The sequence below is a fragment of the Miniopterus natalensis genome, chromosome 5 (genome assembly GCF_054644295.1).
Source record: "Miniopterus natalensis isolate mMinNat1 chromosome 5, mMinNat1.hap1, whole genome shotgun sequence".
Lineage (NCBI taxonomy): Eukaryota > Metazoa > Chordata > Mammalia > Chiroptera > Miniopteridae > Miniopterus > Miniopterus natalensis.
In genome coordinates, this window is record NC_142085.1 from 85,000,499 (window position 1) to 85,026,321 (window position 25,823).

General features: G+C 46.3%; 1 protein-coding gene across 3 annotated transcripts in view; it reads left to right on the forward strand.

Annotated features, from left to right (window-relative positions):
* The window catches only part of SCAF8 (SR-related CTD associated factor 8), a 124,523-nt gene that overhangs the window by 83,294 nt on the left and 15,406 nt on the right, over positions 1 to 25,823 (forward strand). Inside the window, exon 21 of one of the 3 annotated variants that reach the window (XM_087817699.1) lies at positions 18,949 to 20,071. The exons of 1 other annotated variant lie outside the window; for it this stretch is intronic. The gene's annotated coding sequence lies outside the window, so the exon portion shown is untranslated. Of the gene's footprint in view, positions 1 to 10,363; positions 10,423 to 18,948; positions 20,072 to 25,823 lie in introns of those variants that run through there. One more of the 3 variants, XM_087817701.1, reaches the window with a different exon arrangement.

The window sequence follows — 25,823 nt, forward strand, 5'->3', positions numbered from 1 at the left end:
AATAATGAAGAAATATTTTACAGAAGCATTTAAATCCTAGTTATCAAAGTTAAATAGAAATATCTTCATTTGTCCTAATCCATTACTTATTGAAGCAGTAAAGAATATTTCTTGAAAAACAGCTCTACATTTAATCTGTGTATATCCTATCCAAAAAACTAGCTTACTCACCAATCTGCAACAATTTTTTATTTTGAATGATTAAAAAGAAAGAATAAAAGCAAAATAAGAGAAGCTGTATTTCCCCCCAGTTGGAATGAAATCTTGTTTTGAGCATTCATTAGTGAAAAGTGTCATTTTGAGTTCTTTCCTACTTTATGTTTATTTTTTTAATATATCTTTATTGATTTCAGAGAGAGGAAAAGAGAGGGAGAGAGATAGAAACGTCAATGATGAGAGAGTCATTGATCGAGCCCGCAACCGGGGCATGTGCCCTAATCGCCTGGATCCTAGGTCGATGCTCAACCGCTGAGCCATGCCTGGCCGGGCCCTACTTTATTTTTTGCAGTGGAAAGTTATGGAAATTAAGTTTCAAGGAAATTATTTCAGCCTACAAGAATTTAAAAAAATTCATGTTGGTTTTAAAAAATTGGTACTTTGAACTCATGTACAATATTTCAGTCATAATTGCATGTGTGTGACTGTTAGGAAGCACATGAAGGCTCAAGGCAAGTATTACTTGACATTTTTTCCACATGGAAGTAAAATTTGCCCATTGGAATTTTTTATAAACTTAATAGACCTATCTACAACTAATTTAATTTCTAATAACTTTCGAGATTTAAAAGAAAAACACCTCAAAGCTTTTAGTATTACTTTGAAAATAAGGAAGCAAAATGTTTATAAAGAAAACTGGGCCACGTAATATTTGACAAGTGACTTTCAAAGCATTTTAGAATTTTAAATATGTAATTCTTGTTCTGTAATTGGTGCCTTTGGTAACTTTGGTATATTAGAGCTATTTCCAAAGAGGTTATTATTTTTTTTTAATGGCTTTGATGCCACGACATGTGCTCTGTTCTCACTTTCACCAGCTGGATTAAAAGTACTATTTAGTTCTTCCTATTTTATGACATTACAAATCTGGTCTGTTTTAATTGGAATGTTTAATAACAGTAGAGTAGGGATTTTTTTTTTTTTAATTAAAATTTTTAAAAGATTCTGAAAGAATAAATATCATTAGTGGAGCCTCCGAAAATTTGCTTACAGAGAAAATTGCATTTCAGGACTCTATGTTTGTACCAGTAGAGGGCACTGTGTACCTATGAAAGGAGACCCAGTGCTGTTGTCTGGCAATAGGCTGGTTGTCCTATAACTAGTATTCATCATTGGTATTTCTAGGAATTTAACCACATTCCTTCCCATCCCCAAGGTCACTTGCCTGTCATCATCTAAGAGATAGTCACTTGTTTTTATTCATAATTGGAGCGCATCCTGGTAATGTTCAATGGAGTCCTGGCACACCGTCCTATACTATATTTAGGCTCATGAGTTAAAGCACCAGAAATTATGATTTCACAAAAAAGTCATAGAATCCCAGAGCGTGAAGGAACTTTAACATTCATTAGATTCAGCATCTATTATTTTTAACATTTAATTTGCTAATCCAAAATAGTCTCAGAGGAATTATTTTCCTAACAGTCATCTGCTAATTAATAGATGGAATTTTACTTACAAAGACTTGCTGTATCTTTACACCACTATAGTGCTCATATTACAGTGTGTCATTCTTAGAGTGTGTCAACAAAATATTTCACAGGAGAATATTGTTTTAGGAGGTTATCTCCACAGATGTGCCTGCTGATATTAACACTGGAGTATTCGAGAGCTAAACAAATGCTCATTTGTTATAAAACTGTAATGGTACCCTTACCAGATAGAGCAAACCTGTAAATCTCCAGCTTTGTATAATGATTCAAGTTACTTTTAAAGTGGATGTAAAAGGGAACAGGAATGCTGTGAAAAGTACAGCCAGGTGGGAATCAGGGAACACTTTTGTCTCCCAGTGTGACTGGGCCTCCATTGTGTGGATGCTTTTACAGGTTCCCTCAGTGCTGACTCAGTCCCCGGTGGTTAACACGGGTCCTGGGGGGAGGTGCCCGGGTTTGAATCCCAGCTCCGCCCCTTACTAGTTCTGAGGTTATCTTACAGTTACTCTCTTCACCTCAGTTTCCTCATCTGAAACACAGGATTGATAAAGCAACTGTAATATGCAGTAATTAAGTTCACGGACATAAAGCACTTAGAATAGTACCTAGAATGCAGTAAATAAAAATTGTCAAGCTGCTGTTATCATACACCGTCAGTTTTTCTTAGTGGAACCCATGCTGGCATATGGTAGCTGAATTCTTAGCCCTTTACTGCGTTCTGGACTGCTCCCTGCACATTAAAATAGAGTTTCTTCTGTGTTTTCTCTAATTAACCTTCAGTTAATAATCTCAGTAACAAGGACCTAGGGTGTGTGTATAATTTTTAATGATTTAAGCTTTTTTCATTTTTTTTCTTTAAAGTTCTCATATTAATTCAATGAGTTTCCACCTTTTGATCCACTATTTTGCTCTGGAGTTTTTCCTGTGGAGAATATACTCACATTTTAGTTTCTGTTTTAATGACTCATGTTGACACTGTTTTTTGCATTTAAATGTCCTACTTTCAGTGAAAATCACAAGTTTTTTTTAAGCAAAATTTCTCTAAGGTTCAAATTTGTTAGTGTTTTATATTGAAAATCTATTATGTCATTTACAAGGCATTTGTATTCAATCCAGTTAAAATATTTAAAACAGTTATCTGGTCATTTATACAAAAGGTTTCTCTATTAAACTTTCAAATTCTGTATAATAAAAATTTATTACCCACATACCAGTTCTGCGTGAGGGAAACCAACATGTGGCATGTAACTCTAAAGACACATTTTTTAAAGGTATGGATTTGGTCTTGAAAGGTGAGACCAGTGAATACTTTACATTTTTATTTTCACTATATACTTTTAAACTCTATGCCCCTCAGCAATTATCCACATAGTCATTGCCTCATGGTAGGTGGGATAAACCAATTATAATGAGACACTTGGGTTCCAGTTTGCCACAGCCTATTACAGGTATATGAACTGGGGCCGGAGTGGGGGCGAGTATTAACCAAGTGTGTTATCTAATAAACATCTGGCATTTCTTAAGGGAGGGGCAGGAGGGATTCCGTAGAATCGGTAGAGACCATAACCTAGAATGTCTTCTCCATTGACTTAGGAGCCATGTATTTCTTAGGCAAAGGGTGTTAATTAAAATGCTGGCTGAGATAGTCCCTAGAAGAATATACCTATGAATACCCAGGTACCTGCACTCAGACTTTTAGTCATGCTTGTAGATGCCGCCCCCGCCCCCCAAATAAGAAAACCCAGCCTGGTACAGACCATCACTTAGTACGCGTACCAGCTGTTTCTCACATGCAACTGCATTTCAACCATTCCATAAGTCAGCCCGCAGAGGAGCAGGCAGGCCTTTCTGTACCTTTCTCCCAGCTGCATTTGCATCTCTTATATGTAATGAATTCAGAATGTTGAATTGATTTAATTTATCCAGATGGCCTAGTGGCTAGGAGACGGGGAACTTCCACCGGAATGTATTACCATCTATTTCATAAGTCGTAAGTTACATGTTTTGGTTTTTTTAAGATAAAAATAATCATTACTTTTCAATGTTTCCCATGCATTTTCCAAGTTTAGTAAATAAGACTTGGAGTTGAAACATAAGTTTCCTAACTTATTTTAGTTTTCCAGAATGACATTGTGTTAAGATAGGTTTCTTCAGTAATCTTTCACATAGACTCAGGAAATGACCAGGATCACTTTCCAATATTTGTTTTTTTTTCATTATACCGTCTTTCTTCTGCCCAGACCTATTCTCTGTAAAATTTTAGCTAACGGGTTTTTAATTGGGGCATTAGGATAATGTAGGGTGACGACCGTAACTTTGGAGCCAAACCTCTGTGTCTGTGACGTTGGGCATTGACTCAGTTGGTCTGTCTGTTCATCCGTTTAAAAGGGTTTACAACAGCCCTAAATAGTGCAACAAGACATTTAGAATAGGCCTGGCACAGGTGAGCACTTCATTCATCATTGTCTAGATTCTAGACTTTAAGACTAGACATTAGGAGTACCAGTCGTTCTTGTTAATACTCATTCTTAAGAGAAAGCGTCTTAGAAAGTATATGGAAATGTAGGGCATACCTTTAGGTTTAAAGTCTCCCTCTCTTTTTAGCAATACTTGACTTCTGGAAAAACATACATTTTATAAGACCTGTGTATGAAAATGTGCTGGTTATGGGATGAAGCTAACAAAAGCTACAGCCCCTGCCATCTTATTTGTTCAAAAATAGCATTATTGTGCATAAACATGTAAGAAAGTATAGAGAGTAAAAGGGCAGCCCTTCAAGAAGTAACCCAGCAGCCAGGGCCGGATGGAATAGTAAGAACATTGCCCCAGAGTGTCACGGTGCCTAGTTCGTGCACTCTCTTCCCTCCACCTGGAAGGGCCGAGGTGGACAGGTGTCTGTGGAGGTGGGGGAGGGACACCCTGTGCAGCTGGAAGCCAGCGTGGCCCTCAAAGAACTGGGTCTAGTGAGGGAGGTGACTGGGAAGTAATGAGTGAACCAGCTCCACTCCCCCAGATCAGGAGCCAGTGGCTGTGAGCCTGAGTCTGGAGGTACAGATTCTGTTGAAGATTCATGAGTGAATTCGCTTTGGGACTTAACAACGTTATGGGTCATAGATCAAAGAAAACGAGCCAGAAGGCACTTGAGGAATTATCTAGTCCATGAGTAAGAACTTGGTGTGTCCAACTGGGGAGAGGAAGGGGGAATTGGAAACGCTCGTTTAACATGCTTTGTTTCATAACGCAAATTAAACTTCAGAGCCTCTCGGTTGACTGGGAGGATGTGGAATCCCAGCATGTGCAGTGGACTGTAAGGGCCTAGGTTGGCTGCCGTGGTGAGATGGTGACAGCTCATCTCTGCCACGGCTTCATCTAAAACGCAGGAGCGCAGACTGTGCGTCATATGATGTCAAAGTCAAAATTCCTTGGAAGTTTGGGGAAACTAAAAAAAACACTTGTAAATGAATGGTGCTGTTTGTTGCCCTGCTAGAAACCACATTCTTAAGTCTCTGGGAATTGAAGATAGAACCGAATCCCCCCAGGCTCCCTTTAAGTGAATTAAGTGAGGAGAAAGGAAGCCATAGAAACTTGTTGCCAAGTTTTGCAAACAAAAATACAGGACACCCAATTGAATGTGAATTTCAGATAAACAATGATTTTTTAAATAGAAGTATGTCTGAAATTCAAACGTAACTGGGCATCCTGTATTTTATCTGCATCCCTGATTAACTAGGAGCCTAGGTCCTCAGGAGAGCCAAGGCTGGCTGATGGCTCGATGTCCTCGAATGTGCAGGGCTTTCACCAGCGGCCTCGGTCTCCTTGGGCTTTTCTAGAAGTGATGTGTCTCTCTCTCCTTCCTCCTCATGTCCAGAATAGGGCAGCGTTGGAGCGGGCACTTCCAGGGCGTCACTGAGCATTGCGCGGTGGGCACTGTTACTGTAGAATACTAGTAATGATTATTCTGTATTGAGAACTTGATATGCAAGTGGTTTATTCCGTGAGAAAAGGCACTATGATTTTACTTCACAGGTGAAACAAGCAATTTAGCCCAGTTATGCAGATAATATGGGCAAAAGGCGGGTTCTAACCCAAGGGCATCTGATGATAAATCCTGTGTTCTTAGCACCCTCTCTGTGGTTTGGATCGACGTTTGTCGCCAGCTCCATGAAGGAAAGTTACGGAGAGCTTATCTTTTTCTTCGCTGTCTGCGATGTGACATTCACTTGAGAGCCGGGCACTGGGCGCTCAAATCTATGCTCTGTCACTTTTCACATGTAGAGTTTGTTCACGTAGCTTGCCTAAAATAAAATTTTGTCTTGCTAGTTAAAATAATGCGCTTTGATCCCTTCAGAAACACTTAGGTTCTCTCATCACGTTTGTGGAGCTCAGCGTGAGAAAAGGAGTTCATCCGGGGCATTACATGTAACAGTGGAGGGAAAGGCACGTGGGCTGCAGAATCCTGTCTGTCCTTGCTCAGTGTTCATCTGTTCACTAGACACGGCTTTTAAAATGAGTCATATCGAGTTAAAGAATGGAAATGTCTTGCTAAAAAATACTTTATCAAACATACTACATTTAAGGTTATTTGACGATCGCTCTCCATCTGATTTCACTTCTGCCATGTTCTTACCTACAAAGGTTTTAGAAAGATGACGTTTTTGGTTGACTGTGAGATGTGGAATATTTTTATTCAAAACCGTCAGTATAAGTTTGACAGACAAAAGGAATGTCATGTTCTACTCACTTGGATGATCAGTACCGACCTGGTGAGTTTTAAGTCTAGAAAGTGTTGTTTTCCTAGTGATGAGAGTATGTAAGTTTTGGCTCAGTTGAACGTGTAGGGAGATTTTAATTACAGAAATGTGGGACTCACGTGCACCCTGACCCGTTTTCACCACGGGGCCCGCCTGCCTGGGGGCGTTTCTCTCTGCTCCTCCGATGGAAGCCCCCGAGAGCTGCCTTGCTGTGTGTCCCGCGCGGCCTTGTCTTCGCTGTCTTTCTCCTTTTGTGAGCTGCATTTGGCAGCTGCATGTGACATTTGGGAAATTGTTTTCAAAATTGTATTTGGGTTTTTCAGTAGCCGATTTAAATATGTAAGAAGACCACATTAAAAAAAATTTTTTTTAAGTTGAAGACAGACGTGTTCCCTACCTTTTAAATAAGGGATCGAGTTGGTGAGTAATGACCAGAGGGTCCAGTTTTGTTGAGTATTTTGATAGCATTTTGCGCTAAGGGACCTGGGAAGTATCCAAATGCAGTTCAGTACAATACTTCAGTATAAACTCAAACTATAACCATGAATAGCTGTAAATTTGAATTCTTGTTAAGAAATTAAAGTGAAGCCTGGCCAGCGTGGCTTAGCAGTTGAGCATCAACCTTTGGTCCAGAAGATCGGGGTTCGATTTCCGGCCAGGGCACATGTCCGGGGTGCAGGCTAGATGTTTGTCTTTCTCCACCCCTTCCTTTCTCTGAAATCAATAAAGACATATTTAAAAAAAGAAAAAAAATTAAAGTTAAGATATGTGCAGTATTTGATATCATTTTTGCAGAACTCATTTGTGGATTCTTAGGTAGAATTATGTGAAGTAGTAATAAGTCATTTATGACAGAAATGATCAGGAGAGTGATTTTGCAAACGAATGATAGTAGAGCAGGTGTAGAAATTCCACCCCACGTGTATCTCAGTAATTCAGTCATAGTGTTTGTCATGTTCAGAGGTATTTGCTCTGAATTGCTTTGCTACACAATTCCTACCCATCGATCATTATAGACTCCCTTATCGTTTTGGGAAACTTCCGGAGCTGACTTTTCTCAGTTGGGTTGTTGATGTCCATGAGCCTGGTCTGCACTTGAGCACTCACTGCTATTATTATTTTCTTTAGCTGTTTCTTTCAAAGCCTCCCATACACTATAAACTTAAAAACCTCATTAAATAACATTTTAGGAGGCACTCTACTCTCCCCAGGTGCCTGCTCGCAGGGCGTGTCTGCAGGAACCCTCTGCTGGTGCCAAGCCGCAGCTGCCCCGATGGGGGGGATCACCGTGCTACCCAGGGGTGTGAGGGACCTGGCCTGCAGGGAGGAGCTGTGAAATATTCAGGAGAGATCAATGGGTGATAGGGAAAATGGACATCTGACATTATATATTCAGGGAAAAGAGCTTGGTTTTTACTTTGGAAGATGATAAACACTGTAGCAAACTTAATTTTTCCCTAAAGTGTCACTTCTGACCTCCAGTAACCCTGTCTGGAAGCAATCACGTTTCCCCCCTTAAGTCACAGCTCTAGGCTGCAGTTATTTGGGTGTATATTTCACTTTTCACGTTATGTCCGCCTCATGGGGTGTGTGTATGTTATGTATGTTCCTGTCTGAGGACCAAGCAGAAGGCATCTTGTCTGTGTTGGATTTGATGGTCCTTCAAGAATCGAAATGGCAATTGGGTGTGGGTTGCAATTCGACTTGTCTCCCTGTCCAGACGTCCGTGATCACCACGCTGGCGGCTAGTGGTCACCATCACTGTCCAGGGCAGCTTGGCCGCACACCCTCTGCGGGAAAACACTTGGCAGCAAGCAGTTTATAAAAGACGTGTTTTTGGAAAGCTCTTGAACATTCCTTATATTCCCCAAGGAAATTCTGTTTAAAATTACCACTCTTCCTTTTACTTAGCTGAAAATACTCATCGCATATCATCCCGAGTGCTCAGTTAGGTGGAACGTTTCTGTGCATCGGCCGTATTTATGAAGTGTAAACGTGCTCCTCCCTTTACAAGAAAAACACTCGCTGGAAAGGGAACACCGGGAGGACTGTTCGTGGTTGTGTTTGGGGTAGGAAATTCTCTCCCTCCCCTTTTTTTTTACTGGTCTTGCACCTCCCTCGTGGAATGCAGAAACAGGGCCAGTGGAGCAGGGAGCCGGGTGTACAGCTGGAGGTGAGAGCACAGGGTAAAGGGCAGGTGATGGTGGGTGGGCCCAGCAGAGGAAAGCGGTTAGGTGACGCTGGGGCAGATGCTGCTGGAAGGCGCTTAGTAACTCCTAGTCGCCCTCTCGACAGGCGAGGACAGAGTGGTGGAGAGCTGACCACAGGGCGTGAGATTAGGTGGCCACGGGGCGGCCTTGCTAGTAGAACATGAGCGCACAGTGCAATAGAGCCTCGGTACTGAGGGACTGAGGACAGTGGGGCACAGGCGATGGATTGGGCTTAAGGCTCGTTGGCAGATTTGTACATGGTCGTATTGTCTTTATATCCTTCTACAGGAAAAGAGCCACTCGGGAAGGAGGGGGTGGTGAGGTGACGGAGAATTCTCAGCACTCCGCCTGCTTTCCAACTAATAGTATTTTAGCCACAATCCCTCTAGTTTGGGGCAAGGAAGAAGTGCCTGATTTTAATGAATAGTTTCCTAGCGATCAAAGGTGGGAAGTGGCATTCTTCATGGCAGATGTCACACCCAGTGGCTTGGACAGAGTGAAAAGAGCATGGGAAGGTTGGAGTTCGGTTCCTGGCTCTGACACCTGCCTTGTACTGTTCTCACCCCTGAGCCTGTTTCTCACACTGAAGGCTGCTGTCTTGCAAAAATGTGTGGATAACAGGTGACCTGTTCCGGAGACAGTGCTAGCATATGATGTGTTAATGCTCCATCAGTGACATCACCTGTGGTGAGACCATTGTCAGCAGAATTGTGAACCGTAGCAGCACGTCAGCGTGAGGCCTCTGTTTGGTGTAGTCAGTGTGACAAGGACAGAGCAGCCTTGGCAAGAGAGTGATTTCTTTTGTCATGGCAGCCTGAATAGTCTTTGGATATCCATTCAGCAAATGGATATTGAGTCCCCACCACATGTTTCAGTAGATACTAGTTACACTGGAGTGGTGAAAATACATTCCAACCTAGAGTTTTAGAAAAGTGAAATTGACCTAATGTCCGTTGGTACTGGTTTGGACGGTGGTAGACAACTTTAACACCACCAGCCCTGGTAAAAATGATTATAGTTTTTAACTGCCTACATATATCCGGCTTCCCACAGTAGCAGGCTAGCACTCTGAGAGCTGTAAACCTCAGACTGCTGACTGTCCCAGAGACCAAATGACCAGCTACCTACCCCTGCTCCCCACCTAACCTTCCCTGCACTGTCCGTGGTGGCCCGTGTGGGACCTGCCTGGGCCCGCATGTGAAAAACATGCTTCACTTCCTGTGTTTTCTTTCCAAGAGGCTAATGCACACACCGCTCCTCATTCCCTCTCTATGTCACTGCTTGTACCTGTGCTGATTTTGGTCATAGTCTTGTGTGTGTTCGTTCACCTATCTCTTTAACTGTCTGCTTTGTTCTCTCATTTCCATTCAAGGAAAGTAAAGAACTCCTGCCCAGCCTTCTGTGATCCCTGAAATAGTTACTGGGTGCTTGTACATGACGCTGCGCTGGGTTTATAGTTGACAGGTTGAATAAGGCATTAGATCCGTATCCATAAAGCTTATAGTCTCATAGTGTTGACGATTTATAAACCAAGAGCTGTAGGATGAGGCAGGAAGTGCCAGAGCATGAGACTTTTTCTTCCATTCTTTTAGTTTTCAAGTGAAAAAAAAAAAAAAAGTATTAGTCTAGCCGTTCAGATTTCCCACGATATTAGTTGAAATAGTACAAAAAGGGGAAAGTCTTAACTATAAAGAATGAGCATGTGTTGGTCATCAGTTTGGCTTTAGGCTTTGTTTATTTGTTCACCCAACAGATGATTGAGTGGCCAGGCACTGTGTTGGGTGCTAGAGAAATGGCACGCTGTCACCCGTTTAGAAGCTCCAAGTGTAATAGTAGCGGAAGGCAGGAAAGCATGGAAACTGAGCGTATGCCCGGTGTTGCATGTGACTCCATGGGATCCAGGTCTGGCGGCCGAGAGGGACTCAACTGAGAGGCTGCAGAAGGAGGTTAGTCTCATGATTTCTGAAGATGGCAGGGGGTGTGGTTTTACAGGCAGATGGCTGGGGGGTGGGGAGAATTGCAAGCCTAAGAACACCAAATGAACCTCTTTGGGACAGTGAACCTTTATAAAGTCTGATTCCAAGTTTGCTAAGAGCAAAACACAAGGGAACGTGCATTTTTTTGAGGAAAGGAATGATTAAATGGAGCGTGATGGTGGTTTTGAATGTTCTTAGGGTGGTTTAACAGGTTTTTATCCGTTAGGATCCAGAAGATTAAAGAGTCTCAGGCTTTTTTAGAAAGTCAAACAAAACATTTTAAAAGACATTTTGCTTATTAACCTGGATATAAAAGATTTATAAAAGGCAAAGACTATGATGATGCTTCATGTAACTGAATCCCAGAAAATCCTGGCTTTTGTTCTGAAATCTTGAAAGGAAAATTCTCTGGGACATTAATGGGAAGACAGCTTGCCATCACCGAATTGTTGGTCTTTGGCAGAAACTCAAAGCTGCTAACAGACACACCCTACCGAGTTTTAGATTATGGGATCACTTCAGCCAGCTGCCACGCCGTTGATCTCTGCAGCTTTTAAAACCATGAGCTGTGTGTGTAAATGTACATAATTGTCCAACTGAGCAACGGCTCCTCTTTGTACTATAGGCTGTAAGCATTGGTCTCCCAAACAGACCTGCCTTGACTAGAATTAAGCCATTTAAATTAACTCAGGAGCTTGTCTAAAAACAACTTCAGTTAAATTCAGTGTTTAAGAAAGAGTTTAGGTTGCAGCCCTTGACTGTGTCATTGACTCATTGGCCCTTGGGTAGGTTGGCTGGTGTGCCTGTGAGATGTCCAGGTTCCTTGAAGATCACGCGTTCAGGTTTGTACAGTGCTCATACAATCGATGTAAGTTGTTAGAATATGTTTAGGAACACTCCCCAAGCATTCACCTTAGTTAATGAATATACTAAGGCATATGGGCCCAGGTCCACACTATGCCCGTATACTATATTAATCATATCCGTGCCCATGTAGAAGTTGTACAGGTTGGGGAGGGAAACCCAAGGCCTTCAGGAGCTAGACTCCACTCTGGGCACTTCTGCCCGTCAACTCAAAGCGAGAGCACAGGGGACTTCAGCAGAGACTCCCTGGGCTGAGCTGGTGGAGGGAAAGGAGACCTGAGTGTCTGCAGGCCTGCGCACCCCCAGCCCACGCAGGCCCGCTGGGTGCCTCTTTAAGAGATAAACGAATGTATCTCTTCTATTTCTATAATAAAACTCCAATTATGAGGCCTCTCTAGTTTGCAAAACTTCCCTTTTGTAATTTTTAAAATTTTTGCTAAATGTTGTTAAAGAAGAAATAGTACCCATCCCACTGTGTAGATAAAATTGGGTCTCTAAATATGCAGATTCTATTCTTGTTTCTATTTTAAAAACCATACAATGAATGCATACTGTAGGAAAAAAGTGTAAGATGTAGGTATGAAAAAGTAAAATGGCCTATAACCCTTAATCTAGGTGTTTTTTTTTTTTAATTTCAAAAAATATAGAAATCTGTTTTCCATATAGACTCAAACACTGCAAAGAGAACACTTTTTCACTTGAAACTAATATAATGCCATATGTATGGATCAAACTTAAAAATGTAGTTAGAAAAATGAGTAATATGTGTTAACACTCTCTTTAAAAAGAGAGAGGAAGAAAGAAACGTAGAACTTTCTAGAGCGTGTAAGACAGTGTAGGGAGAAGGAGGCCTCTGGGTTCTGGAGTCGCCCAGAGCCGTGCTTTTCCGGGGTCTGCCACTTTCTCACGGTGGCTTCGGGCTGTGGGCTCACTTCATCTCCTAGGCTCTCTGCTCGATGGGGAGCAGGAAGCCCGTGTGTCCAGGTGCCCGTGGGATCTCAGGGCAGGGACACCGCGTGAAGTAAGCGGTGGCCGTTTCCGTGGACATGCGTGATACGGGCCTCGATCACCTGTGGCCAATGTACTGCTCGTGCGACAGATTTCAAAAGGGTCTGAGAGAGCTTCAGTGGAAGCGGTTTAAGAAAGGGAAGCAGACACACGAGGGCCAAGAAACTCAGCAACGTAACGCTGCTGGTGGGGGTCAGGCCGCACCGGCCATCACCGTGGGAAACGCTCCTCTGAGGGCCCGGCTGGAAGGACCCCTCCGGAGAGGGGGCGCGTAATCCGGGGGGGTGAGACCGTGGAGAACAGGCTGAGGTGAGGCCCGTGTAAAACACTGAGGACGGCAGGCGTCATTTATGGAAAAGGGGGAAGGGGGCGGCCTGCTGGGGGCTTGGCACTTTCTGTTCATAGAGCAGAGACTCCCCATCACAGGGATGAAAGCTAAGAGAGGTGAGGAGGCTGAGGGGGGTCCTCGCTGCCCTCAGAGGGGCCCTGGTCCTGAAAACTGCATCCCTGGGAACCAGAACAACGTACAAACCTCAAAATCCAGGACCTGTGGCGAGCAGGACAGGTTCCCTTGCTTAAGCGAAGAAACAGGCAGTTTCCTAGCACTGCAGCCAGTGAACTTGCCGGCATTCCCAGCATGGTGCTGAAAAGATGGCATTGAAAGATTTGTCAGCTCTCAGAACGGACTCTGCCCCAGTGGGACTGGCGTGGGTTCGCTGAGAAGTTCCCGCCAGAAATGAGGAGTGCAGCTTTTAGAGAGGGCCGTTCGATTGGCAAGTGAAACGTGTTGAAGATGCTGTACGCCAGGATTTCAGTAAGGTGTTTGAGAAAGGAGCTGCAGATTTCTTCATGAGAAGTACATGTGATGGGTGATGTTCACTTGTGACCCCCCAACTCCTCTTTTTCTCCCACCCAAGAAAACATATTGAAAGTAATGATAGTGACTGTTATTTCTTACTTAAAACGATTTGCAGATTTGAACTTTATTGTTGTTACTAAATCTAAATCTAAGAAATGACTTGAGACACCTGTCACCTGACGACAGATTGACTTTGAGGTTGAGGATGGAGTGGGTTAGGGTTTAGCACTAAAAAGTGAGGATCGCGAATTTTATTTCACTTCAGAGATGTGTTGCTTTCTTTGCAAGACAAGAAAATGTTTTGGACCCAAGAGGACTTTTCTAAAGACAGAGCTGGCCCTGGCTGGTGTGGCTTAGTTGGTTGGAGTGGCTTAGTTGGTTGGAGTGGTATCCTATACACAGGAAGGTCATGGGTTTGATTTTCAGTCAGGGTACATACCCAGGTTTCGGGTTAGATCCCTGCTCGGGTGCATGTGAGAAGCAACCGATTGAAGTTTCCCTCTCTCTGTCTCTCTCTCTCTCTCAAATAAATAAAAACATACCCTCGGGTGAGGATTTAAAATAATAAGTGAGATGGAGCTGGCGGAGTAAAGCTCACCTCCAGTAGAAAAACACCCCCACACTGGGTATCACTAGTGGTATGCTGACAGTTTCAGTTTTACATGTAACAAAGCCAAACTGGAATCCATCTAACTCCACTGACAGCCATTTAAATCACTACAAGGAAAAGCTTTTTGGCCCACCTGGCGTGGCTCAGCGGTTGAGCATCGACCTATGACCCAGGAGATCGCGGCTCGATTCCTGGTCAGGGCACATGCCCGTTTCACAGTTGAGGAAACTCACAGTCAGCTTACCCAAGGATCGCGCACTTTAAATAAAGAGCAGATCAGATGCTCACTCAGCCAGTGTGCTGAGCTGCAGGGGTGAGCCCTCGGGAGGGTTCCACCAGACCCTGGGACCTGCGCCCTCCCCACCCGCTCAGTGAGATTCAGCCCCTGCGAAACAGCTCCGTCCACTGTGGGCCAGGAGTCTGTCCTGTTGGACCATTCAGAAGTCTGTGTTCTGTCTGGATCATGCGTGCTAAGTGGCACAGCTTTTTCAGGATTTATTATCTGAAACATTTGAATTGAATGAGGGACATTACAGTGTATTACAGGACAAGACAGCAGATCATCTAGATTTTCTATCTTTGTGAGCCCACGGGCAAGTGTGAAACCTCCAAGCCTCAGTGTTTAATGTTTAGAATGAGAACTTTGTGCTCTGTCACTCCTAAGGTCTGTTTTAGCACTAACCCGACCCTTCCTTCGACTCTGTTGGAATGAACTGGCTTCTTTGGGGAATCTCAAAGATTGCATGCACAGTCCATGTGTGGTCAGGAAGCAGAACATGGTCTCAGTTTCTCAGAGGAACCTGGGTACCCCCCTCCATCATAGAAATAAACTTCCCTAATGGGAAGTAATTGCCTTTATTTAATTACCCTTACACTTGGTACTTGGAAAGACCTGGCTTCACAGGGATGCAATCGAACAGGATGTCCCTTGACACATCCTGAGTAGGTTTTTAACTATAGAACAGTAAACATTTAGCAAGTGATGTTGGGACATGTGTGCACACACTGGTCTATGCGGATGTGCACCAGCCTTCCTGCTCCCACACGGCCAACCTGACCTTGAGGACCAGCTGGATAAGGGGGGTTGGGGTCTAGCACCATGAGTGACCCTGGTGCTTTCCTTTTGCCTGGCAGGGCCGGTGGCTGAGGCTCGGATCTGAGAGTGCTTGGGAGGCCTAGGCGTTCTGGGTGGAGCCCGGTCACCTCCACATTTGGCCTACTGGTGGTTCACCCGGTGGCATTAGTACTGGAACACGTCACCCCTGGGTAGGTTTTTCGTCTGCTGGCTTTATAATCACAGGTCCTCCTCTTGTGGCTAATCCCAGCCGGTCAGCTTTGCTCTGAGTACTGGCAGCTCCGACGGGAGTTTCACTGGGGGAAGAAACGAAGGAGGTTAATTAATTAAAAAGGGGCCCCAGCCTCTCTAATCCTGTCTCTCTAGGTGTTCTCCCTGCCTTTTCTCTCACCTGTAATTTAGAGGTGATCTTCAGGCTGTGGGCCGTTTCTAACCTGCTGGTAGGCCATTTGGAGATCAGAACACGTTCACTTAATTAAGGTGGAAAACTCGAACCAGACCACAGAGGCCTTTAATTTGTTAACTTAATTTCTGTTTCTCCGTGCGGTGGGCCCCGCTGGTTCTTTCTGCGAGGAGGCGCTCTCTGTTGGTCCTCGCTCCCTCTTCTTCCGCGACCCGCGTAACCGATGTAGAAACGGGGCCACTACCTCCAGACCTGGGTTTGTGTGCGCAAGAAAGGCTGTGGCTGCTGTGAAAGCAGCTCGGCCTCCCCTGCAGTCCTGGTCCCTGCCGTCCCATCAGCAGCTCCTTCGCAAGGCTGTTTGTGTAGAGTAGGTGAGATGTGTGTCAGCCACCTGGAACCGGAGCCCCCCTGAGTTACAGCTGTGTAAGGAGCGCCTATCTCCACGTTGCCTTAATCGTGCCCATTTTCTAAAAGAGTAACTATAACCGCATTTCACAGCTGACAGTTGCAGCAAATACAACATATGGCAACTTAAGCTGCAGAAACTGGTTCTAGAACTTTTAGTTACCTCCAGGTATTCCTTCCACCTCCAGGCACTGCTGCGTCTCAGTTCTTTAAAAATTTTTTTAAAGTCTTTATTCTTTGTGCCATGTTGTCACTGAAAAGTGGGGTTTCTGGCCGCCTACTTTTCATTTATTATGAAATTACAGCAGTGTTACCGGGGGTCGTGGGGCACACTGGTGCCTGGTAACAAAGACTGGTCCGCAAATGAGCAAGAATGCATTTCTTCACAAGCTCTCCAGCTCCTTAAGGAGGTTGGAATGCGCCACGTGTCTGGAGTGGCAGCACAGTGGCCGATCTCCCTGAAGCAGTGGGGTTCTTCCGTGGCACTTAGAGGTGACACTTCCGCCCAGGGTTCGGGCACGCACCACAGCGGTGTCCACAGTGGGAGGAGCAGGGAGGCGAGCTCCAGCTCTGCCATTTCCTGAGGACACTGGGCAGGGCACTCCTCTGAACCTCAGCTGCCTCGTGCAGATGGTTCTGTCTTACAGGGTGTTCATTATAAGGTAATTGTAGTAACAAAGCCAGGTAGAAGAGCTGGATCATAGTAATAAGTACTGAATTCATCCATATCAGTCACTCGCTAGAGACAGCTTGTCGAGAAGCAGGAGCGCTGGCCTGGGAATCGAAGGACCTGGGTCTCCTTCCCGCTCAATGCCTCGTCGACTCGCGTACCCGTGTGACGCGGGGCAGGTCGCTGAAGCCCTCACCTCTTGGCTGGCTCGTGTGTAGGCTGAGTCCCCCTTCATAAGAACCAGAGAGTTCATACATGTCAACGGGCTTTGAAAACTAAAACACTCCAAGTCTAAGCTGTGCGGCCAGCATGTCCACATTCTGTACTGTTTGCACGAGACCTTGGTGTTTACTTGGAATGTCCACCTTCACTCATTTTACATCCACTTACAGCCTCCCCATCAGGACACACTGACGTATCCAGGAAACCACAGACACAGAGATGCTGGTCAGAATTCCTAACAAATTTCCCTTTTTGTTTACTTCAGGCCCATTTGTCAAGACAGAAATATTTATTTCTCTTACTTGGCAACAAAGAAACGCAAAATTTAGTCTGCACTGGTACATATAGGCGCGTTAATAGCGCATTCTTGTGTCCCCCTCACCCCACAATTTGAGCAAATTTGTGTCTTTTTCCTTTTGTTCCCCATTATGGCCTCCCTGCCTTCTACCACACAAATGCTGATTTGCTCTGGACAACAGCCCTATCTGGTTACAACCTGGCAAATGTTGCCCAGATTTCAGAAAACGGCTCTGTAACCTAAGTTAAAGCCATTGAGCCAAACGACTGAGCTTCTTTGTTGTTTCCTGTTTTGAGTCACTTTTAAGTCAGTGTTTGAAGGATAAACTCACTGGATAAACTCATTAGCAAGACACTTAGAATAATTTAAACTAATAGATGGTATCTTGGTGCCAGTTTTGTTCTTTGTGGACCGGTCACGCATTTCACAGAGTTGTGTTTTATCTCCCCCTTGCGCCAAAACCACCATAGAAAGGTGAAAAAATTATTCAGCATTTTTCTTGTCACACGTGACAGCCAGGATGCCTTCAAAAATATATACTATGGCCCTGGCTGGTTTGGTTCAGTGGTTAGAGCGTCAGCCTGCAGACTGAAGGGTCCCAGGTTCAATTCCGGCCAAGGGTACGTACCTCAGTTGCAGGCTCAATCCCCGGCCCTGGTCAGTGCGAGAGCAGGAGGCAACCAATCAATGTGTGTGTCTCACATCGATCTTTCTCTCTCTCTCTCTCCCCCCTCCCCCTTCCACTGTCTCTGAAAAGCAATGGACAAAATATCCTCAGGTGAGGATTAAAAAAATAAAAAAATAAATAATATAGTACTATACAATAGTATGATCTGATATATCCTAACACAAATAATAAATAGTTATTGGGAGATTATGTAAGTTTTACCAGCTACAGAGGCATAAAGATAAAAATCAAAATTGCTAAATACAGTTTTTCAATTACTGAAGTTTATTATTATGCTACTAATGAGAGCTAATTGCCCAAATTTTGCAAATATTGTGCCTTCAGCAACTGTGAAAGTCACATTAAACTTTCCAGCCCCAGTCACATTAAACTTTCCAAGCTGTTATCATTTAACCAGATAAGGCGAAGTAGTTTGGCATATGGCAGAAGCTTTAGTTTTAGGGTCAGACCTCCCGTGTCTAGCCCCAACCTGTGCTTACCAGATGTATGTCTTGGTAAAGTTACTTGACATAATTACTTAAACTAGTCCAACTAGTTGAACTTTATGACTGCGTAGCATTTTCTCACACACTGCTTCTATGCTGTTGTGTTTACTCATGTGTTTTTCAGGTTTCATATAATTCATAATTTACGAAAACAAGCAAGTACCCAAAAAAATGGCACATTTAGATCTTCAAACAGTAAAAGATGTAGAAATCCATATTTTCAGAATTGTATGTCCATATAACTCCATTACATCATTTAAGAAGATTTTAGTTGACTTCAGGTGTTAACATATTTTGAGACATTCTTGGAGGTTCAGCTGGTTCCAAACATGAAACTGAACTAGGACCTTAGGCAGCCTGAGTGTGGGCTTTCTAAATGGAACCATTGCGAACCGTGCTCTGTGAGGAGCTGTGAAGGCAGAACCTGTTGATGTGGTTGGATGGCCTCCCCTGTAGACCTCATCCATCGAAGTCCTCTTAGCCAGTGAGGTCTGGTGATGCTGCTAGTTACCGGTGGAATCATGTCTGGAGCATGGGTGGTCTGACGTCCAGGACAGGGGTCTCTCTGAGCAATTCCAGCATGAGGAGAGATGAGCACTGGAAGAAGACTTGGCATTGTAGAGCACAGAAATCCATCAGACGTGAAACATTTGCTGTTGTATTGACGCCATCTCTTCTGTAGGAATTTTCTTGGGGAAAAAGAAAAAGAAAAAACAACTAAGAAAGGTGATTCCATTGACCAGTGATGACCAGTTATTGTTCCTTTTGTCAACAGGCAAGATGAACGAAGTTCTGGCAGCTTCCCGTGCCCAGGCCTTGTAGAGATAAGTGAGACGAGCGTCAGAGTTCTAACGTGCACCACGCTGGACCTTGTTTAAGGAGCCTTAGGAGGAGCCCGCCATTACCGTTGAGAAGGCTCTGTGCGCTCAGGCCTTGTTTCTGCTTGAATCCAGAGGTTGCGAGCATGCCTCCCCGTATTACCTGTTGGAGCAGGTTTAATTTTATAAATTTGAAACACAAACTCTATGAGTTTCTAGTTCATAAGTGTTCTTGTTGAGGATCCCCTCGGATGAACATACCGCGTCTGTAAGCGATACGCACTTCCACTGGACCAGAGTTGACGCAGCACGAGTGACAGCTGACTCCATCTGCATCATCATCCAGTATCGGCGATGGAAGGGACAGTTTGTAGGGAGACCCCTCGAGGAAAGAAAGTCCCATTGTGTTGGAGCCACAGTTCACTAGAACCGTAGCTTTAGTATACCAAGGCTGTTTTCCTGAATGCAACATGTGTAGACTGTAGTTCTTGGTGGTGGCTTAATCGATTATTATCAGTCATCTCCTTGGACAGTCTCAAAAGCTGAAAGTCTTAAGCTTTCACTGAAAAAAAAAAATGCAGCTCTGAAAAAATCCAGGGTTCGATGCAGTGCTCTGGGTATTTCACTCCAGCTTTCGTGTCCTAGTATCACCAGTGGCAGGTACCCAGGTGGTAGATGAGAAACCTAGTGGGAGAGGAGGACAGCGACAGGAAATGGGCATATTACATTGTATTGTAAACATACTTTATAAGTACATTTCTTATTAGCTGCTTCTTCAGGCAGAGATGATAAAATTTCTCCCCAAGTATCCAGACCAGGATTTGTGTTTTGGAAATTACCAGTGTTCACAGTACCTGCAGGGGGGGAAACACCAAAACAAAAACTCAAGTATGAGCACTCCTTATACCTAAAAGAATGTTTTTGTCATTCTTGTCTTTGTTTTGGCTCTGTCACGAATTAAAGTGCTTAGAACGCTGGAGTCTGTGTTCTCTTGGAACTTAATCGATGAGAACCTACCACTTTCACAGTGCGCTGTCACGTTGGACATTCATAATAAAAACAAAGCAATTTTGATCGTTAGTCATTTACTTTGCTTTGTAGCTTATTGCGCCTTTTGTGGTTCATTTTTGCCTAGCAACCGAGAAATGTGTATCGCCATGTACCCGGTCACAGAGATGCGTACACAGTCCAGGCCTTTCAGTCTCTCGCATTGAATTGCTGTCGATTTATCTATATTTCAACAGCCACCCTTCGTTATTGGTTGAAAGGCTGAGGTATTTTTTAATGCCGTGGTCTTTTTCATTATGCGTTCTATGACATGGATTAAAGATAATTTTTAAAGATTATACCTTAGCTATCTTTTGTTTTTAACCCTTACCTAAGGTTATGTTTATTGATTTAGGGAGAGAAAGAAACATTGATGTGAGAGGGAAACAATGATCGGTTGTCTCCTGTACACACCCAGACTGGCGATCGAACCCGAAACCTAGGTATGTGCCCTGACCCAGAGTCGAACCCCCAACCTTTTGGTGTACCGGGCAACCCTCCAACCGAGACACCCAGCCGGGGCAAGCTATCTTCAGTTTCTGATTATACTATATTTTCTGTTAAGTAGATTATAATTCATTTAGATTATAATGTATTCTATTATGTAAGTAGAAAATTGGAGAAGGCTGTGGGTAATACAGCCCTAGCTGTAGACTTTTTGATGGCACCTTGTTCGTTTGCCCAGTGCGGCCTAGTGTGTGTGTGCGCGCGCGTGCTCCACATGGTAGTAAGAAGTAAAAAAACCTGCAAAGAAATCCAAGCATGCACACCCCTGGAGGAAACTGAGGCCTTGTTGGCACTTTTACCCCATTGATGTAGAAATGGGAAAAGATCCCTTTCTTTCTAGTCTTTTGTAACTAAACTGGCAGTTGGCAGGTTTACAGACCCGCCACTCATTGAGTCCCCCCTCCCGCCCCTCCTGCCTCACCCCCCAGCAAGGAACAGCCTGGGCATTCTGGTGCATATGCGAGCAAATGGTTTTGGAGCTCTTAAATTAGGGAAAAAATAAACAGGAGGTTCTGGGTTCCTTCGAGTGGGTGGGGTGGGAGGAAGAAGAGTGAAATAGTGAACAAACATAACAGTAGCATCGTTCCTTCAGGCTGAGTTCGCATGCGACTTTACCCTCAGCCCCAGGCGCCTAACGACCCGTGTACAGCTGGGGCCCATCTGCTGGAAGAGTAATTTTAAAAATCCCAGGGCGCCATAATAGGGCAGGGGTTGCCGCCTCTGTCCCCGGGTGAGTTCCCTGTCCCCAGGCCTCCACCGCCCCCTCCCCAGCCTCTGGACCAGCTCTCTGAGGCCCGAGTATTTAACATCCACACTCCATCCCTGAGGCACAGGAGAGCTTTCCAAGGTCACTGGTCTCTGGGGACTCACAGCGCGCCGATGGTTTTAAAAACAGCCTTAGGTGACTTTGACACACCAGCACTATTGGACATTTACACACTTAGAAAGAATCCTTGATGTGGGTGGTTTGGTTTTGTAAGTAGAAGCCGGCCTCTCACTTTGAATTCTAATACCGAGACCTCATTCAAATGAGGTGGGTGGGCTTAAGCCATTTCTTTGTGGTTAATAAATTCATCAGAGAGGGGATAAAAGCAACAACCCCAAGCATCTGTTTCAGAATGGTCTCCGAGTAGGAACTGCACATGGACGGTCGCTTTCATCCCCGGCGGTTTGAGTAGTAAATGATTTAGGAACAGGAGCAGTTAGGAAAGTGGTCAGGCCGATGCCTTAGGAGAAAGCGTCTTTCCCTCGTTACTAATAATCCCTCTAAATGCACTGTGCCTGGGCTCCGTTCCTGGAGTTGGGGAATATTCTGCACTGTCGTGGCTGCATCGAGTCACCTCATCTTATGGCTGGATTTTCCCCCTGGGACTGCTCACCAGGAGAGGGGCCCGGCCCGGCGTTCAGACTGTCGTGTCTATTGTTTATAGATACTGCACTGTTTAGTATCTGAGAAATGCTATGTTTACTTCTCTTGTCTCTTCTAAGGCACACACGTCTTTCAAAACATTTTTTAAAATAGCATAGAAAAAAGACTCTACCCTTGGGCTACGAGGAAATGAAATGAAGCTCATTTTCACACATTCTTGTGCTATTACAAAAATAAATGTTTTTAATCCCAAAATAGACAAAGAGATCAAATGGCTATTGTTACAGACAGTTTAAGAAAGATTTTGGACTAGAAAAATGTATATGTACATTTTATTATCTAAACTTATATACAAGCTCAGGTACCATTCTCAGGTATATTTTCTAGAAGAGATACCGTTCATACAGTTCATGCAAATTTTAAAATCCACCAGAGAATCCATAGTCCTAGAAATAAACGTGGCCTTCAGGCAGCTGAGACAGCAGCTGGCACAGTTGGGAAGGAACCTGAGCACCTTTTACAGTTTTGCCTGGGTTGCCATGGCTCAGGAGAAGACCATGATCGAGTAGCAGCAATTGCTATTCAAAAGGCTTTTTAAAAATTGTGTATCACCTCCAAGGACCTTGCGAGAGGAGTTGCACTGATACTTAGAAGTCCCCGCACACAATGTCAAGCGGGCTAAGGGCCACAGCGGACACCCACTGGGCGCTTCCCGCGTCGTTCCCACCCTCATTACTGCCAGGGAAGGGAGAAAAGCTAACGAGAAAGGTACGCATTTTTGCCAGAAGTGTCCACGCCACCCGGAGCTGTTATTTTGCCCGCAATCCATGGGGCCGGAGGTCCTGGCAGTGACCAGAGTCCACCTAGGTTACGCAGCAGCAAGGCTTCCAGAGATGAGGCCTGGCTGGAGACCCCCGCCAAGGGGAGACCGCCCGGGCTCTGCACTCAGAGCTGGGAGCTGCCTCCTCCCCGAGCACTGTCCCCAGCCCGCAGGTCCAGGTCCTCGCCTGTGCGCAGCAGGCCTGGCCACAGCCAAGCCCGTCTCCTTCAGCCCCAAGTCTGGCTGTTGATGAGAACATTGCACATTTCTCTTCAGACACCAGCGTCCTTTCATCCAACACGTGCCCGTTTCCCGTGCTGAGATCAGAGGCGGGCCGTGCGTTAAACTTAGGCCTGTGAGCGTTGCTAGGACCCAGGTGTGCGCCGTACGGGAGACGAGGTGAGCACACGGGGCTCGCAGGGGCCGTCACAGACCACTCGTCTCCCTGAAAGGGACCAATTCTCTATTAGCTCAACTTCCCACTGGAGACAAGAAAACCGTCCTTACATAGTTCATCTTCTTGCTGTTTTCTGGCCAGTGACAAGTTCGTTGTTCGTTTGGTTTTGAGAGTCTAGGGATTGTGTTCACTCCCATTAGTGGGCCACTCCTGCTCAGATTGTCCTGTTCTAAGGACGTGGCTGGATTCCTGTGGCCTCGGAGCCGCGCTCGCTGGGTTGGGGACCCGCAGATACCTCCTCCAGTTGGGCATTCCTCGCAGAGCTCCGAAACGGGACCCTCTTTTTCCAAACCTCTGAACTGCAGCAAGAGAACAGGGGCCACCGCCCACGGGTGCTGCTGCCACTAAGTTCAACCTGAGCCGTGACGAGTTTCACCGGTCGGTGGGTGGAAGGAAAGTCTCAGGCTCCTGCCCAGCCTGACGACTGTGGCTTCGCAACCTTGGGAAATTAGAAACAGGACACGAGAGCTATTTCTACCATTAAGGCACTAGAATTCGAACTTTCTTGAGAGATCTCGCCTATTAAAAAAAAAAAAAGAGGTATGTTTAATGGAACAAGAACAGACTCCACCTTGAGGGCAGGCGGACAACGTAGGGAGTTCTCAGCCCACATTTCCTGAAGCGAGTTACTGAACCCCGGGGAGCCCTGGCCTCCCCGTCTCTGGAGTGGAGATAATCAGGCGGCGGTCTGCTCCTCTGTGGGGTGAAGATACCGTTTACGTTACGTGATGAGTGACGGCGGGGGCAGTCGTGGCCGCCGTCCTTTATCTCCGGGGTGAAATGGAGCTGAATCCGTTCCGAAGCAGGGAGACACACCCAGGTGGCTGTGACGTCAGCTTCCGGAGAGTGAACACTGGTCTGGCGACCGCCGGGCTCCCAGCCGCATGGGGCGCCTCTTGTCCTCTCCCCGACCACCCCACTGCCCCCCTCTCGCTCGCCATGAGCAGGCCTGAGACAGCCCTGTACCCCGAGATGAGGCTGTCGTGTTCATCTCTTTTCCCAGGGTGGGGGGGTCTGCCCGGGCCTTTGCCAGCAGGATCCGCTTGGCAGATCGATCTGAGAAAAACTGGGAAGTGGCCGCTTTGAAAGGCCAGCTCGACCCCGTGAGTTTGCTGACACAGCTGACGAGGGCACCTTGTCACCGTCCAGGCACATCCCCAAGGACGGCCGTGGAGGGAAGCCACAGGGTGGGGCAGTCACGGGCTGCTGGGTCCTCAGCGCCTTAGACTCTGACGCCTGATTTTAATATAATAAGTCTGTCTTCTCCAATGTTCTTAATTTATCTGTTGTTTTGCATTCATCTCAAATAAACAAACATTAACCTCATTAAGGAAAAGAACCGTGACTACAATGTCTGTTGGACGGAGGTGACACCTGCGGGCAGTCTTGGGGAAGATAGAAAGTCTGTCTTGTTTTGCCCCCGGTAGCCCTGGGGGGTCTTTGTGGAGGCGCCGGAGGGGAGGGGCGGGTGTGACATCCTCAGGAGGAATCTCCGAAGGGTAGGGCGTGGGGCTGACGGCCCGCACCCCCGACCCCGGCTTCCTGCCGCGAGCAGGCTGGGTGAAGGCCGCACCGGAGCGCACCGAAAGGAGTCTCCACGGGGCCGAGTTTCTGTGTGAACCGCTCCGGCCGGCCCTGCGTGTGGTAAAACCTAGAAAATGCCTTTGATGAGCCTTTGTTTCTTCACACACCTGCTGGCCTGGCCTGAGGCCGTGGTCCTCCTGGGTCGGATGCTTGAGGAGTCGTGCACTGAAGGAAACAGTGTTTTCACAGAGGGTTTCCTCGTTTGGGTCGTTTCTTCGCGGCGCTCGCGACGTTGGGCGCAGAGGTGACCTTGGCAGGAAAGAGGCCGCGTGTCCACGCGGGGACGGAGGGGAGGAGGGGGCGCGGGCTGCTCCGGGGCCCTGGTTACCGAGACTGCAGAGGCTCCAGGCGCGCGTTCCTCCAGGCCCTGTCTGCGTGTTGCGGTGCGAGCTCCCCACGCAGTCAGCCTCCTTCCGTCGCGGTGCTCGCCCGGCTTTTCTTACGTTTGAACCCAGCCTGGCGTCCCCATTCCGGTCTCCAGCGGCCTGCTCCCGAGCGCGCGATGGCAGATAGTGCCGACCACGGCCCGGGCGACTCAGAGATCGAGTCCGCCTCCGTTGTGGGGACACGGACTCTTCCTGCGGACGGCGGACGGCGGACGGCCCTGGTCAGTGCCCATGGCCGCTGTCGTCGTCCCCATGCCCTGCGCCAGTGCCGGCGCTCTCCGCTTACAGCGCTCTCCTGGGCCACCTGCGCGTCCCCAGAGGCAGGTGACCGAGGCGACAGGTCCTCTACGCAGCGACCCCGGAGGCGGCAGCGAGACGCTGTCTGCTCGGCACGGAGTCAGGGACGGGAGCCCGACCCCCGGGCCGTCAGCCCCGGGCTCCTGGGCGCCCTGCGCTCCTCAGGGGGCACCAAATGTGCTCGTGTCACGTGGTGCCGCAGGGTCCGTGTGGCGCAAACAGACGCCGGGAGCCTCAGAATGCCGGCCCCCCTCCGACGTGTAGTCTGGACTCTCAGGCCGCCAAAGCGCTGGTGAGGCACAGAGCCTGCCGACCGCTCCTCGCGGGAAAGCCGAGACGGAGCGGAGGTTCGGGGCAGTCACCGT